Source organism: Ranitomeya variabilis, chromosome 8, assembly GCF_051348905.1.
Source record: "Ranitomeya variabilis isolate aRanVar5 chromosome 8, aRanVar5.hap1, whole genome shotgun sequence".
In the NCBI taxonomy this organism is placed as follows: Eukaryota; Metazoa; Chordata; class Amphibia; order Anura; family Dendrobatidae; genus Ranitomeya; species Ranitomeya variabilis.
In genome coordinates, this window is record NC_135239.1 from 105,856,165 (window position 1) to 105,872,952 (window position 16,788).

At 43.3% G+C, this 16,788-nt stretch overlaps 1 protein-coding gene across 1 annotated transcript in view; it reads right to left on the reverse strand.

Moving 5' to 3' along the window:
- PDC (phosducin) overlaps positions 1–12,939 on the reverse strand; it is a 221,598-nt gene extending 208,659 nt beyond the window's left edge. Inside the window, exon 1 of the mRNA XM_077277618.1 lies at positions 12,816–12,939. The gene's annotated coding sequence lies outside the window, so the exon portion shown is untranslated. The remainder of the gene's footprint in view (positions 1–12,815) is intronic.
- Positions 12,940–16,788: the final 3,849 nt, after the last annotated feature.

A 16,788-nucleotide genomic window follows, 5' to 3' on the forward strand; every position in this document is an offset into this window, starting at 1 on the left:
GCATCCAATAAAGGAAAACATCCGATACAGGAAAACCACCTGTGCCAAGCATGGTATCCATCCACAGACAGCTGTTTCGGGGTGTTTGCCCCTCATCAGTGTGGAGTAGGAATATGGCTATTAGGAGCAGTGCCTAGTAAAAGGCTGTGAAGGAACAGATGATTGGCCTCGGGGAGACCAAAACATCCAACACCGCGGAGACACCATCACGTGTTTCTCAACGCAGTGATCCAGAACACTGCCCCCATCCCTTATGGGAAATATGCAAATGCATGTAGGATAGCTGCGGAGACACCATCACGTGTTTCTCAATGCAAGCAGTGAATAGCCAGACCTTTCCCCGGGAAGGAACAACCACGGGAAGGGCAGCATCCAATAAAGGAAAACATCCAATACAGGCAAACACCCCGAAACAGCTGTCTGTGGATGGATACCATGCTTGGCACAGGTGGTTTTCCTGTATTGGATGTTTTCCTTTATTGGATGCTGCCCTTCCCGTGGTTGTTCCTTCCCGGGGGAAAGGTCTGGCTATTCACTGCTTGCGTTGAGAAACACGTGATGGTGTCTCCGCAGCTATCCTACATGCATTTGCATATTTCCCATAAGGGATGGGGGCAGTGTTCTGGATCACTGCGTTGAGAAACACGTGATGGTGTCTCCGCGGTGTTGGATGTTTTGGTCTCCCCGAGGCCAATCATCTGTTCCTTCACAACCTTTTACTAGGCACTGCTCCTAATAGCCATATTCCTACTCCACACTGATGAGGGGCAAACACCACGAAACAGCTGTCTGTGGATGGATACCATGCTTGGCACAGGTGGTTTTCCTGTATTGGATGTTTTCCTTTATTGGATGCTGCCCTTCCCGTGGTTGTTCCTTCCCGGGGAAAGGTCTGGCTATTCACTGCTTGCGTTGAGAAACACGTGATGGTGTCTCCGCAGCTATCCTACATGCATTTGCATATTTCCCATAAGGGATGGGGGCAGTGTTCTGGATCACTGTGTTGAGAAACACGTGATGGTGTCTCCGCAGTGTTGGATGTTTTGGTCTCCCCGAGGCCAATCATCTGTTCCTTCACAGCCTTTTACTAGGCACTGCTCCTAATAGCCATATTCCTACTCCACACTGATGAGGGGCAAACACCCCGAAACAGCTGTCTGTGGATGGATACCATGCTTGGCACAGGTGGTTTTCCTGTATTGGATGTTTTCCTTTATTGGATGCTGCCCTTCCCGTGGTTGTTCCTTCCCGGGGAAAGGTCTGGCTATTCACTGCTTGCGTTGAGAAATACGTGATGGTGTCTCCGCGGCTATCCTACATGCATTTGCATATTTCCCATAAGGGATGGGGGCAGTGTTCTGGATCACTGCGTTGAGAAACACGTGATGGTGTCTCCGCGGTGTTGGATGTTTTGGTCTCCCCGAGGCCAATCATCTGTTCCTTCACAGCCTTTTGGAGAACACGTCCACATAGGGCCAATATTGCTTGGGAAGAGAGGATAAATCTGCGGGTACCTCAGTAGTAGCAACCTGAATGCTCTCCCTCTGACATCTATCCCCACAAGATTCACCCCATCCTAAAATTCTGCCTGTGGACCACTCGATATGAGGAGAGTGATACCGTAGCCAAGGCATCCCTAACAGGATCTCATCAATTCCCTCAGGAATGACGAGCAGAGATATAATCTCCTGATGAGATGGCGACATGGACAGAGTGAAAGGGATGGTCTGGTGTGTTATCTGTGAGGGCAGTGCTGACCCATTCACCACTCGTACAGTTACTGGTTAAGCTAGCATTACCAGTGGTATTGCGTGACGTCGGGCGAAGGCAGAAGACATAAAATTGCCTTCTGCTCCAGAATCCACGCAGAGCTCTACCGAGTGAGTGAATGAGCCTAATGTAATTATCCCCTTAAAGGACAATTTGGAGGCAAACGTCGCCGTGTCTAGTGTACCTACACCTACTACCACTAGACGCTGACATTTCCCCAACCGCTGGGGACATCTGGTGGCAAGATGTCCTGACTGCTGGTAAACATGACAAACCTGGAGTGCACGAGCGGTCCGGGACTTAGATCCCGCTCGTGACACTTCCATGGCCTCATGTGACTCAGGAGCCTGGACTGGAGATTCCAAAGGTTTGGCGAAGGTGGGAGCCAGCCGAAACCTCTGCCTACACTGGGTTCGCTCTAACCTCCGCTCGTGAAAACGGAGGTCAATACGAGTGGACACTGCTATTAACTCCTCCAGTGTGGCAGGAATCTCCCTAGTGGCCAGGGCGTCCTTCACGTGGTCAGCCAGCCTCCTCCAAAATATCGGAATAAGGGCTTTATCCGACCACTCCAGCTCAGATGCTAGGGTGCGTAAGTGGACGGCAAAATGGCTGACCACGGATGAGCCCTGAGTCAATGCCAACAGTTGGAGCGCTGTATCATGGGTGACACGAGGTCCTAAAAAGACCTGTTTTAGAGTGCTCAGGAACAATGAAGCACTCTGTACCACATGATCGCCATGCTCCCACAGCTACGTAGCCCACTCCAACGCCCTGTCCGACAGGAGAGACACAATAAACACCACCTTAGCCCGCTCTGTAGGGAAACGAGAGGCCAGAAGCTCGAGATGTATAGAGCACTGACTCACGAAACCCCTACAAGACTTACTATCACCAGAAAATTTTTCTGGCAGCGGGAGGCGAGATAGAGTCGGTACAGGGGTGGCAGTGGACAAGGTTGCTGCAGCCACGCTAGGAGCCTGAACAGCAACTGCGGTTACATCCACAGCTGAGGTTGTGCGCTCGAGAGCCGCCAACCTACCCTCCAGCTGCTGGATGTACAGCAAGGATTGCTGTTTGTCCGTCATTACTAGCCAGACCCTGGCGCTAGTGTAATGTTAGGGCTAGCGGAATACACCAAATAATTAGGAAGATAGAGTAAGGTACGTTCGCAGCCCAGGGTCCACCGTGCAGAGATGGAACCTGCTGCTAAGTAATGACGGACTATATAGCGGTACAATGTGGATACACACACGGGTTAACTTCACCCTGTGTGGAGGAAGCGAACCCTGTTGCATCACAGGGCCGCGGTACCGCACCATGAGCGCAAGCAAGGAGTCCCAGAACTCAATCCCAAGACACAGGATTTGAGTTCATATAGATCTCCTGCGCTCGACACCGCAACCGGGGTGTCAGAGAGAAAGAAATAATATTAATAAAGATGCACGAGAGTGCGTGTGGTGCCGCACTGGCGGATGCCACTAACCACCCAGGCTTGGGTCAGGAAAGCGCTGTGAAATCGTACAACGCCGCACTGGCGGTCACAGCAATAGACGCTGTTTTGTGTGTTACGTGCTGATGGCTAAGTCAGGTGCTAGATATCAATCATCCACCTTACGCGAGCAGTCATTCAATAGGGATGGGATATTTAAGGACGACTTGCACTCATCAACAAACACACATATACAAATGTACACTAGCGCATGGCCGTGCGGTCATGCAAACCTTTTATAGCTGCAGCATGTACAGCATCTTCCCAGAAGGACCAATGGGAAGCTGCCACAGAAGTTGAGCACCTTCAGGACCTTCCTGGAGGACCAATGGGATCTGCTTCAGTTTCTGAGCATGTGACCCTCGATCTCCAATGGGAGATCTTGCCCTGGGCATGCTCAGAAGGGGAAAAGCAGGACTTAGTCCCCAAAGCGTCTGCTCGCTGCTGCCCAGCACTGGCTTCAATGGCAGAAGCTGGAAAAGCAGCAGTAACCCTATGCACAGAGTGAGACTGAGCAAGACGCTGGGATCAACGTCTCCGCTGAGCAGACTCCACTGTGGCTGGAGAAGAATGAGAGACTGCAGCGGAGATGGTTCGAGATTCCCCCTGTGCAGAGGCGGGAACTTGACACCTAACAACGAGTATATTCGCTCATCATTACTTACAATTAGTGTTGAGCGATACCTTCCGATACTCAAAGGTATCGGTATCGGCCGATATCCAAAAAATATCGGATATCACCGATACCAATGCAAGTCAATGGGACACAAGGATCGGAAGGTATCCTGGATGGTTCCCAGGGTCTGAAGGAGAGGAAACTCTCCTTCAGGCCCTGGGATCCATATTCATGTAAAAAATAAACAATTAAAATAAAAAATATGTATATACTCACCCTCGGACGAGCCCTGGACCTTACCGATGTAATCGGCAGCCTCCGTTCACGCGACCAATCACAAGCCGCGACGTCATCGAAGGTCCTAAACTCCTCATTCTTAGGAACGGAGGCTGCCGGTTACATCGGTAAGGTCCAGGGGCCGCCGGAGGGGTGAGTATATCCATATTTTTTATTTTTATTCTTTATTTTTTACATGAATATGGATCCCAGGGCCTGAAGGAGAGTCTCCTCCTCCAGACCCTGGGAACCATACACTGGGAACTTCCGATTCCGATATCACAAAAATATCGGAACTCGGTATCGGAATTCCGATACAGCAAGTATCAGCCGATACCCGATACTTGCGGTATCGGAATGCTCAACACTACTTACAATACGTTTTTATGCGTTTCTGGTAAAACAGAAATTTTTCTTGGATGAGGACTAAGGAGTTTTGACATATTAAGAGGACATGTTTATTTTAGTAATCACTAATATTCTTCATTATAATAACAAGTCTTGAGTATCTGAACCACCTGTATAGGCTACAGCAGAACTATGTCTCATTACAAACACCTCTAGAAGCTTTCATCACAGGGCACTCAGTGTGGTGGAAGGAGGAGTCAGCCAGAGCTTACAGTGACTTGAGATGAAAGCTGGAAAAGTTGTTTATAATGATATAGAGCTCTGCTGTACTCCCTTCCCCCACACTTACTACCTTGAGATGAAAACAGCTAAAGGTGTTTGTAATGATATATAGCTCTGTTGTACACTACACTGTAGGAACACAGATCATGTAGGAGTGCATGACTGTGTTATTACATGTCTCACACGGAAAAAGTCTGTTCTAAGCTTTCCGGAGAGTGTGTTCTGTGTTCTGGCAGTGTGTTGAAAACGTACACCCTCCTAGAGACAAATTTCCAGCAATGCCCCTTTGAAGTTAGCATAAATTAAAATATAATCTTTGCTAGCTAATATCTCCCCAACAGAGATGAGAAATTAATCAATAAAAACGGTGTTTTATTTGTCTCTGCAGCTCCTATTCCATAATATGCTTAGTTTAATCAGCACAGGGTTTTTAGGGACGCAAGTACTTGGAAGTCTTAAGGTTTTTAATTTTTTTTGTGTTTCATCAGTTAAATGGTGGGAGAAGGGGGTTTCTGGTCATGCATTTAATATCTATTTTAATGACTAATAAAGCTTTTAAAAGATAAAAAAAGATAAAGAAACAACAACTCCCTCACCAAAAAACTATAGGTTGTATGTATTGTGGGTTGTAATAATAGGACAATGACCCCAAACACATCTCCAGGCTGTGTAAGGGCTATTTGACCAAGAAGGAGAGTGATGGGGTGCTACGCCAGACCTGAACCCAATCGAGATAGTTTGGGGTGAGCTGGACCGCAGAGTGAAGGCAAAAGGGCAAACAAGTGCTAAGCATCTCTGGGACCTCCTTCAAGATTGTTGTAAGACCATTTCCGTTGACTACCTCTTGAAGCTCATCAAGAGAATGCCAAGAGTGTGCAAAGCAGTCATCAAAGCAAAAGGTGGCTGCTTTGAAGAACCTAGAATATAAGACATAATTTCAGTTGTTTCACACTTTTTTGCTAAGTATATAATTCCACATGTGTTAATTCAGCTCTATCCTCACCTACTGTATTCTCACCCATCCCTTGTAGATTGTGAGCCCTCGCGGGCAGGGTCCTCACTCCTCCTGTACCAGTTATGACTTGTATTGTTCAAGATTATTGTACTTGTTTTTATTATGTATACCCCTCCTCACTTGTAAAGCGCCATGGAATAAATGGCGCTATAACAATAAATAATAATAATTCATAGTTTTGATGCCTTCAGTGTGAATGTACAATTTTCATAGTCATGAAAATACAGAAAAATCTTTAAATGAGAAGCTGTGTCCAAACTTTTGGTCTGTACTGTATGAGTTTCACTTTTTGTTTTGAAGAACTGAAATAAATTAACTTTTTGATGGTGTTCTTATTTTGTGAGAAGCACCTGTATATATTGCCTTCTCTGCTCAGAACAGTATTCCTTTTGTATTGCTTCCACACTGTCAATGGTAAGTGTAAACCACCCCTTACCCATGCCGTGGGATAGGAAAGACTTCTGATAGCCGTTGTTGCGGCGCTGTATATGCTATGCCCAGTAGAACTTTCCTGATGAATCAGGGAAGAGGAAACATGCAGGGAGTACAACTGGTACTAGGATCCTTTCATCTGGAGTAATGCATGGCCTTGTAGTTTTGTGCCTACCCCCTAAAATGTTATTAAGAATCACAATTGGATATCCCCTATACCTACATGGATTCTTTGAGTGAGATTATTGCTTTTTTCAATTTTCAGTATATCTATCTGATATTATAATCCTGTATTGTTTTGTGAACACTAACCAGTTCAAACACACATAGTTCTGGGAATTAGATCACTATATGCCTCAATAAGGTTTCTTTTTCTTTATTTTTATTACATGTGTCTGTCTTTTGTAGCCAGGAGTACTTTTTTCTAGATACTTTATTAAAAGAAAAATTAGTCTACTTTTGCTCTAGCATGTGGTTTCTATTTGGTACTTTAGCATGTGGTTTCTATTTGGTAGAAAATATTTTTTATACTATCTGCGAATTTCCCAGTCCAGAGCCTCTCACCTAGCCAAATCAGTTCTCATGCTCCACACTGACGAGGGCCAACAGCCCGAAACACCGTGTCTGCGAATTGAGATACTGATTTGGCTTTTATCCTAAGTCATATTGCACGACTCGTTAAAGCATTGATTGTGACTTGTAGGATTGCTACTTCCAACAGGTGGCGCTATAGAGTTTAAGTCCTCTTTTTCTCTGAAGAGTCAATTTGCATGGGATAAGGAAGGCAGAGGATCTGTGTTTTAAAGTCACCACTACTCTCCCCATGCTGCTGCAGCAGCCATTTTGGAAACTGGAGGAACAGAATGCTGAGCTGGTAGGGTGGCTGTACTTGTGAAGTGTATAGTCACTGCTCAGTCACAGGTAGTGCATGGTGCTACCATAACTCTTAGCCAGTACACGTCCTATATTGGGAATATGTTCTGATCTTTCCTTCACTCTCTATGTTCAATGTCCCTCACATTGATGAAGCTGGTGAGATCATAGATTTTGTAGGAGAAGCTGTAGTTTTCATTGTTGCCATTTTGAGGTACATATAAATTAGTTAACTTGTAATTAGTTTTTTTGGATTGTTATATATACAATAAACTATTTTCATATTGTTTTTCATGTCAGCCACAGTATAGGGTACATTACGTTTGAGATTTTTAATACAGGTTGTTACGGTGGCAGTGTGTTTTCTTAATCTATTTTTTAATTAAAGAACTGATCCTTTAACTTTTTTAAATGATGTGTGCTACCTAACGTGTGAAGCAGATTAGTGGTGATCCTGGCGTTGACAGTCCCACCTAACACTCAAAAAGTCACTCTTTACGGGGCAGCTCAGCAGGCAGAATGGCATGTACAGAGCAGTGACGGCTTAAATATAAGTCTGGATCACCTGCGTACACTGACATGTGTCGCGTCTCTCTAGACTGCAGCATGTCAATTTCTCTTGCAGAGACTAGTCTCCGCACAATAAATTTCACCAATATTGGATGAGGTGAATCCACTTGGTTCTGTCAAGAGTTTACCGTGACAGAGAGGAACCAGAAGACCACAGAGTCTGATTTATCCTACTCTTGCACTGATTAGAAGCACCTCACCTTCTTATTAAGTAGTGTAATTTTTTTTAGCAGAGCAGGGGTTAATCTGCTCTGCTGAGAGCTCATGGAGAGTGTAGGCTCTCAGCTGTGCACTGTTAGCCACTCCCATTTCCTATATAAACTGGGTCCTGGCTAGCACCCATTGTCAGAGAGGCTTATTCTGCATGACTGGAGGTTGTTGGTTATTATTGGGGAAGGTGTTTGATGGATTTATCAGTGACTTTTGCTAGGTTTTGAGTGTGTGATAATTCTATTTCTTCTCATATTTTGCTTTAACCCAATCCTCCACTCCCCGGTGTTTACCTCTGTTGTTTATGTGAGTATGTTTGTATGTTTGGAATTTTCGTTATCCCTGTTCATATTATCTTGTTAGTCTGGTTGGTGTATTACGGTACACTACTACTCTCTTCTTCCCTGGGTGGGGTAAGGGTACAGACTGAGGGCAGATTCAGAAGCTAAGGCAAGGCATGTAGCCCTGTCGTCTTCACCATTTGAAGCAATCCGGGGAGCAGGCCGAGCTAGCGCATCCTCTAGCATTAGGGACCGGTTCAGTGAACACATGCAGATTCACCTGTGTTCAATAGATGACAGCGCTTGTGGGCAGCAAACATGCGATGCGTTAAAAGCGCTGTTACTTACGGATCATGTGCTCTTGGTCTAATAGGTAAGGGTCTCAGGACCCCCACTGATCTGCTACATAAGTTAGGTAGTTTCTATCAATAAAAAATATGAAATGATAGTCACTCTTTAATAAAGTAACTTTAATGTGGGAGAAACGTATATTAAATGTTTATTCTTTGTTTCTTTTAACTTTTTAAAATAATATTTAACTTTTAAACAAAAACTGTCAAATAGACAGTAAAACTTGGCGGTCCCAATCAGGAGTGGGCACCACTGCTGCAACAAGCTGCAAGGGATCTGCCAAACCTATGCTAATAGGAATGCAAAAATCAGTAAATAAAAACTGCAATGAGCGCTGTGGTCCCACTTCTATAACTCTGAAAATAAAAGCTGAGTATGCTGGCCAATAAATGTCCCATTTACTAGCTCAGTATGGAGTTCAAATTGTCCAAAAAAATTAGTAAATTAATCTGTGCTACAGAGTATCTCAATACTCACTTACAACCCACAGCAGCAGGGCAATCGGAAAGTGCTAGGCAAAGCAACAAAATTAGCACACCTAACGTGATGTGCCAATTTTGGGGTGGCTGCCGGCTGGTATTTTTAGGCTGGGAAGGGGGGAAATTACTAGCCTGATAATATCAGTCCGCAGCTGTCTTACTGTGGACCAGGTGTAGTGTATACGCAAAATGGCCGTAGTCCGCACGGTCTCTGGAACTCCCCCGCCTCCATGTGTTTATGCAACTAATAATCAAGTTTTTTTTACCAATCAGTGTCCACAGAGTGCCACCCTTCATCCTGCAGAACTCCTGGACTGCAAAGGGTCCATGTACTGTTCTTGCACAGGTGCCCTTCTCTGTCTGTGTTAGTCACTTTTACTTCTTATGTCACTCCAAGTTAGTGTAGATTGAAAGCTCTTGGACAGTTTGAATTGCTGCTTAGTTTTTCTGCTTTGTAACTTCTGATTTTCTATATATAGGTACCTTCTAAAAAGTACTATAGGCACTATATGAATATAGCTTGTTATTACAATTATTATGCTCACGTACATCTGCCTATAGCCAGAGATTGAGTCAATCTGAGTGATGAGAATTGAGAACAAAGCTCCTGCGATTAGGATTCATCCTGGCGAACAAAGAATGAGGTCAGAGGTTGATCTCTCCACCATTAGAGCAGATTGTTTAGTGGGACTTTAGTTCTCAGAACTCCAGCACACACTTATCCTCTGGTATAAGAACAGGTTAATACCAAATTATATACTTTTTTCAGTAAATAATAAGGCCTAGTTCAGACTTCCGTTTTTCATGTATGTGTTTTACCTGTGATAGAATACATGCCTGTTATAGTCTATGGGTTTTTTCATATGTCTGTGTTTTTGTGGACAGGGGTGTCTATGGAAAAATTATAGCGATATGTTCATTTTTTATGAGCGTCACAGATGAAAATCACTCAGAGGCTTCAATCAGACATCAGTGATTTTTCACATGTGCATAAAAACGATTTCTGTCATCAGTTTATTGGATCCCATTTTCATCAGTGTTCAGTCAGTGTCAGTTTTAACCATCAGTTTTACCAGAGATTTTCACGAATGGAAAAATAAATGAATTACAAATGCTATCCAGTTCATTACAATGTTCATAGTGGATAGCACACAGATTGTACATGAATGGAAAAATAAATGAATTACAAATGCTATCCAGTTCATTACAATGTTCATAGTGGATAGCACACAGATTGTACACTGATGTCATCCGTGTACTGTCCATCATTTTCACAGACCCATAAGTCCAAGGTCCACAAAAGACAATGGTATGGGATCAACCCCATAGACTCTAATGGGTAAGTGTTATAACTGTGAAAACCAAGGATAGAACACCTACTTGAAAAACAGGCTTCTAAATAAGACCTGACAAGTCTACGGGTCTGTGGACATCACAGACAGCACAAGGATGCCATCAGTGTACAAGCTGTGTGCGGCCCGTAACTATTAATGTAACGGATAGGAGATCATTTGTAATTTACCGAACCACACAAGAAAATCGCTGATGACACTCTGATGGCAAAAACTGACTCATGGACCAAACATTGTTGAAACTCGGATACAAGACACTGATGACACTCTGATCATGGACGTATCAGTGAGGATTCAAAGAGTATCCCAACATAAAATCTAAAGAATTCTAGGAATTTTAAGAATCTAAGAATTCTTCATAGGTTGTTTTGGGAAATGTCCTCTAGTTTTCATCCCTCTTTCGTTCTAGTTTGCTTTGCAATACCCATTATGGTATGTGCTGCTTAATGCCGTATGACGTCCATACACAGCCAGTGATCGGGAACGTTACTAAAGTCTTGTTACATCTAGAATCGAGCGCCTGTATAATCGTAGTTAAGATAAGGTGATGTGTACAGCGGTATTTCTATGTCCTTAATCTCCTCGTGTCATGTCAGGTAAGGGAATGGCTTTAACCCTGTGTGTATGCTCACTTTATACCAATACGAACATTAAAGAGCAAATAGGGTTTTATCTTGTGTAACAGAGGAAAAACTGAAAACTGTTTATTCTCTCCTTATGGGGTTGTGACAGTCACAACTCCTGTTTTAGCTTGCGAGAATAGAAGGCTTCTGCGGATCCATCGAGGCAGATAAAATGTGGACACATGGAAGCTCATTGTATAGTTTGCTCCTGATGAAGAAGTGTTGTATGCTTTGAAACGCATTGACAAAGACAAACGCTTCCAAATGCCCTTCACTGTTCCTTCACTGTCTGGTGGGAGTTTGGCAGTGCGATTTTAGATTCATCTTTCCATTTGTCCACACTTTATACCAGTGTAAGTGGTAGCATACTCAAGTTATGGAAGTACTTGTACACATGTAGAAATGAACATGTTCTGTATTGTGTTTGCTCTTTATATATATTTAAGCTTTAACCATGTTTTCAGACACCTGGCCCAACACATTTCTTCCATCTCCTAATTCATGATACTTTGACATCATTGGTGCTCCTAATCTGAGGAGTGACACTATAAAATATTCCAGAAATATAAATTGTATTTGTCTTCACCCCATTTGAAGTCAGATCTTGCATTCAAAAGTTATTTCACTAGTTCTGACATTGACCTAAAAGTGTTTGAGGACTTTAGTTATCTTCTGGCTATTGGCTTATTCAATGATATGATAGTAAAATAAGGATGACGGATGAATGGCTTAAGCCTTTCTTATAAACCACTCATTTTCTATATCATTTTCGCATGGCTTACCAGTCAGCAAACACAAATAAATCAACTGTTATTAACACAAATCTTTTTGCTCTTTTTCACTACTCTGGCCTTTTTTCATCTGACAGCTTCTTCCAAAGCCTGAAAAGCAAGAAGTGATCATAGGTAGACAGTGGCTACAAAATGGCAAAGAGTCACATTGAAACCATAGGAAAATTTAGAATTACTCCTATTAATTATTAAATTTTTTTGCATTATGAATACAAAATAATATGGTGCTATTAGCATCTACCACATGGGGTTTTTGTCTTCCTCTAGATCAACATGTTATATGTTTAAGCCATGGATTTATGTCTACCTTAAAACCTGTGATATTTCACATTTCCTAGCAATTCTAACAACTTTTAGCTATAAACAATTAGTTCGAATTCAGTCCTTGATGGTACTTGTATGTGTGGCGTCCGTGGGTGATCCTAATAAATATGTGGTGATAGACCTGCCAATAAGGCTGAATAACTGACCTAAGTGCATTGACAATATGTATACTTATTGATAAAATCCATGCCATCCATGACAATAAATTTGTCTTATTTCTGACTAAACAATGAAATTACTTCTAGAAGCCAATGACTTATTAAAGTTGGACACGGCAACACAAAATGTGTCTCAATTAAATCTTTCTGAAAGGTCTAAATTACAGCTTGGGATTTTCCATACCAAATATCCCAGATACATCAGAAGTGTAGAGAAGGACTGACAATTTCTTATATCAGGAGCAAATGAACAAAAATTAAACCTAAACTGTAAATTTTTTTCCCCATGAACTAACATTATTAAGTATTGAGATAAAATGATGCATTTTAATATTATTATGAAAATAAATAAAATCTGATAACTTTTCTTACAGTTGTAAATCTATATATATATATATATATATATATATATATATATATATATATATATATATATATAACTGTAAGATGCACACGTATATGTTCTTATGTTCTTGCTCTATCTGGTGTTCATAGCATTTGTGCTGTAAGTTTGAAACATTCAAATTTTGATAAAGTTAATTTTCTAGACCCAATGCTTTAAATATATTTACCTAGTGTGATGTTCCGCTTTTGTTTCTTATCGTGTACTGTGTCCTTGAGTGGAGAGGGATTAGGGAGCCACAGAACTGTCTTTGAGAGCAGGTGGACAGATTGGGAAGATGGTTTAGCTCCCTGGATAATAATGATGACACTTGCAGAAATAGCCCTGTGTAAGTAATAAGATTATCGAGAGGATTTAGGAAATGTTCATTAGTGCGGTCCAATAAGAATCATGCTCTGTTCTAAAATAACAAATGAATTCTACAGCCTGCACGAGAAGCAATGCATAGTCGTTTTACAGTGATAGGTTCACATTTGTACTTATTAGATTATTTACATGTGAAGAAATGTAGAAAAGCTCAGTAAGTATAAAAGGACCAAAGCTCATTTAGTTCATTTTAACGTAAGAATTGTGATAATTTAAGAATAAATACTCTAGCAAAATGCCATAAGGCCTCATAAGAACTATTCCAAGAGGCCTTGATTGTCAGTGGCCAATCTTAGTATGTCACTGTGATGCTAGTCACTACTCACGGACAGGCCATGAGGCAGAACAGTCAGAAGTTCCAAGGTCTATACCAGGGGTCTCAAACACATGGCCCGCGGGCCGCATGCGGCCTCCCGGCTGCTTCATGCGGCCCGCTGGCACATAGACCCCATAACTATCGCGCTCACTCCAGCAGCCGCCGACATCCACGCTGTAGTGCAGTGTATTGCCACGCAGAGACTGTCTCTCTGCACAGCAATACTAGTGTCAAAATTCTTTGACGAAAGAAAAAGAAAAAAGAGGGACGGCACAACCTTCCACTTGGAGACCTTCAGCCTCTGTGCACATCAAGTGCTTTCATGCAGAAAAGCAGTCCAAATTCCATCACAAGCTACCGGGTGCTCCTCCAGAAATCACATGAAAATCAGTGCATTGCATAAGAAAGGAAGGAGGGCACTCACCGATCTGAAGCTTGACTTTGCCTTATTAAATGTTCATTAAAACATCATGGCCGGGAGAGTAAACAAGGAGCTCCTGTGAGCAGTGTGAAGACGACGGCCGTTTCACGCTCTCACTGTGCATACAGACCCGTGGAAGCGCAGTGAGAGCACGAAACGGCCGTCGTCTTCACACTGCTCACAGGAGCTCCTTGTTTACTCTCCCGGCCATGATGTTTTAATGAACATTTAATAAAGCAAAGTCAAGCTTCAGATCGGTGAGTGCCCTCCTTCCTTTCTTATGCAATGCAATACTAGTGTCAGCCTCCGGCCTATCAGAGGCCAGCAGCTGATGTCTGCGTCCCAGCGTATGACGTCACTGCCATGCGCAGATGTCAGCTGCTGGCCTCTGATAGGCCGGCGGCTGACACTAGTATTGCTGTGTAGAGAGTCGGCACATTACTGCAAGATAGGGAGCAGCATGGGGCACATTACCATAAGATAGGGACCAGGATAGGGCATTACTATAAGATAGGGACCAGCATGGGGCATTACTACAAGATAGGGACCAGCAGGGGGCATTACTACAAGATAGGGACCAGCATGGGGCACATTACTACAAGATAGGGACCAACATGGGGCATTACTACAAGTAGGGACTAGCATGGGGCATTACTACAAGTGTTGTGAATTCCGCTCTTGGGCTCCCTCCGGTGGTTGTAAGTAGCACTTTTGTGAATTCTGCTCTTGGGCTCCCTCCTGTGGTTTTGAGTGGTATAGCTGCTTCTTGGATTTAGCATCAGCAGCTGCTCCCACTGATCGTCTTTCTGGCTCGGCTATTTTAGTCTGGCCTTATTCCTCAATCAATGCCAGTTGTCAATTGTTCCTGCTTGGAGCCACTGCTCTTTTGGATTTCCCTGACACTCTGTCCAGTTCAGCAAAGATAAGTCCTTTTGTCCTTTTGCACTCCACTTGTTGTGGACTTTATTGTTCAGCACATTCTATGTTTTGCTCATTTGTCCAGCTTATCAGTATAATCTATTCAGCTAAGCTGGAAGCTCGGGGCTGCAGTTTTTGCCCTCCACACCTTTAGTCAGGTGTGGAGATTTTTGCATATCTCTGCGGTGGACTTTTTCTAGTTTTTATTACTGACCGCACAGTGTTTCTTTCCTTACTGTCTGTCTAGCTAGAATTGGCCTCCTTTGCTAAATCTTGTTTCATACTACGTATGTCATTTCCTTCTCCTCTCACAGTCAATATTTGTGGGGGGCTGTCCTATCCTTTGGGGATTTTCTCTGAGGCAAGATAGCTTTCCTGTTTCTACCTTTAGGGGTAGCGAGTTCTCCGGCTGTGATGAGGTGTGCAGGGAGTGACAGGAACATCCCACGGCTACTGCTAGTGTTGTGTTAAGATTAGGAACTGTGGTCTGTATAGTTACCACCTGCCAAGAGCTAGTCGCATGTCCCTCCTAAATTACCAGTCCATAACAGTACAACTGGCCAAAAATGAGTTGTATGCATCTCAATAGAAGGAAAAGAAAAAGAGTTCTGAGCCATTTTTTTTTTCTTTAGTCTGTTTTGTCTTTTTCCTTCCTCTTAATCTATGGGTGGATTTGGGCACGGACATGGATGTTCAGGGTTTGTTTTCTCGTGTGGATCAGCTTGCTGCAAGAGTTCAGAGTATCCAAGATTATGTTGTTCAGACTCCAGCCTTAGAGCCTAGAATTCCTACTCCAGATTTGTTTTACGGGGATAGATCTAAGTTTTTGAACTTTAAAAATAACTGCAAATTGTTTTTTGCTCTGAAACCCCGTTCCTCTGGTGACCCCACTCGGCAAGTTAAAATAGTTATTTCTCTGCTGCGTGGTGACCCTCAGGACTGGGCATTCTCCCTTGAGTCAGGGGATCCGGCATTGCTTAATGTAGATGCATTCTTTCAATCGCTCGGATTATTGTATGACGAACCTAACTCTGTGGATCATGCGGAAAAAACCTTGTTGGCTCTGTGCCAGGGTCAGGAAGCGGCAGAATTATACTGCCAGAAATTTAGAAAATGCTCTGTGCTCACTAAATGGAATGAGGATGCTCTGGCAGCAAATTTCAGAAAGGGTCTTTCTGAAGCCCTTAAAGATGTTATGGTGGGGTTCCCCACGCCTGTTGGTCTGAGCGAATCTATGTCTCTAGCCATTCAGATCGATCGGCGCCTGCGAGAGCGCAAAGTGGTGCACCATATGGCAGCATCCTCTGAACAGAGTCCTGAGCCTATGCAATGTGATAGGATTCTGACTAGAGCGGAACAGAGGGGATACAGATGTCAGAATGGGCTGTGTTTTTACTGTGGTGATTCAGTTCATACTATCTCTGATTGCCCTAAGCGTATTAAGAGGGTCGCTAGATCTGTTACCATTAGTACTGTACAGCCTAAGTTTCTCCTGTCTGTGACCCTGATTTGCTCATTGTCACCTTTCTCTGTCATGGCATTTGTGGATTCAGGCGCTGCCCTGAACTTAATGGACTTAGAATTTGCCAGGCGCTGTGGTTTTTATTTGCAGCCTTTGCAGAGCCCTATTCCTTTTAGGGGTATTGATGCTACACCGTTGGCCAAGAATAAACCTCAGTATTGGACTCAGCTGACTATGTGCATGGCTCCAGCACATCAGGAAGATTGTCGTTTTCTGGTGTTGCATAATTTACATGATGTTGTTGTTCTGGGTTTTCCATGGTTACAGGTACACAATCCAGTGTTGGATTGGAAATCGATGTCTGTGACTAGTTGGGGTTGTCAAGGGGTACATAGTGACGTTCCTTTAATGTCAATTTCCTCTTCCCCCTCTTCTGATGTTCCTGAATTTTTGTCAGATTTCCAGGATGTATTCGATGAGCCCAAGTCCAGTTCCCTTCCTCCACATAGGGACTGTGATTGTGCTATTGACTTGATTCCAGGCTCTAAGTTCCCTAAGGGCCGACTTTTCAACCTGTCTGTGCCAGAACATACCGCTATGCGGAGCTATGTTAAGGAGTCCTTAGAGAAGGGGCATATTCAGCCGTCTTCGTCACCACT